Source organism: Panthera leo, chromosome F3, assembly GCF_018350215.1.
Source record: "Panthera leo isolate Ple1 chromosome F3, P.leo_Ple1_pat1.1, whole genome shotgun sequence".
Taxonomy (NCBI): Eukaryota; Metazoa; Chordata; class Mammalia; order Carnivora; family Felidae; genus Panthera; species Panthera leo.
This window is the reverse complement of record NC_056696.1, coordinates 56593181-56594291: the sequence shown is the minus strand read 5'-3', so window position 1 is coordinate 56594291 and position 1111 is coordinate 56593181.

The following is a 1111-nucleotide window of genomic DNA, read 5'->3' as shown; positions in this document are numbered from 1 at the left end:
CTTCCTACCACTTAAGGTGCCTGGAACACATTAGGAGTCTCTGAAATACAAAGAGTTCCGGTTCCCCTACAAAGGGATGAAGCTCAGCAGCAATGGGGTTAATGGAGAAGATCATAGGGTCATGTTATGTTCTAGTTCTGACCTTGTCGAGAGCCTTGGCAAAATGACTTACATAGTCCTGGCCTCTATTTCCTTATGGCAGAATGGGGATGTCAGCACCTGCAAAATCACAAGCTTGCCAGAAGGATAAAATGAGATAATAAATGTGAAAACTATTTAAAAATGTATTATCCCAGATTTGAACTTGAAGAATAATGTTTATTGTTATATATTTTACATCTTCTTGCATTCCCACATCTCTTCTAAAACTTAAAAAAAAAAAAAAAGAATTATCCCTCTCCTCGAAAACAATCAAACTGGAAAAGTTTAACTTATTTGAGGTCCCCAAATTTGTTTCTGGACAGAAGCCAATCAACTGAAATAATTTTCTAAGCTTTGCTAGGATATTTTCAAAAATCGCAGTGATGCTTCTCTGATTTTAAGAGATGAGGTTAGATATAACATATCAATTATTTAAGCCAATTAGTTAAATACCTTCAGGTGAACAATCATCTGAACATGAGTCATTTCGTGAGTGACAGTCAAACCAAGTAAATAGCATCAGACACAGCAGGTGTTTGAAGCCTTAGGCAGACTCTGTTGTTTTGTTTTCCAGTTTCTGAGCCTAAAATATGGTGCTCCCCCTACATCTCTTAGTTCTGACTGCAGCTGGCGGATCTTAGTGTAACATCCTGACTTGAACCCACTCGGCTTCTCCTCTCACTTCCTGTTTGTGTCCTCTGTGTGGAACCAGGCCCAGGTTTAGACAAACAAAATGATTTCTAAATCCACAGCCTTGTTCTCCCTCTCTCTCTCCCTCCTAAGCACATGCTGTTTTCTGTGATCTGTGATCAAGGGAACACTTTAGCTACACTCCATTTACAACACAAAAAATTACCTACCATAATCAAGGAATAGTCTCAGCTCTAGGGGAAAGGAGCCGTCAAAATGCATCACGATGGACACATGTCCACCTTGTAAAGCTCTCAGTAGAAATACATAGGAAGAGTGC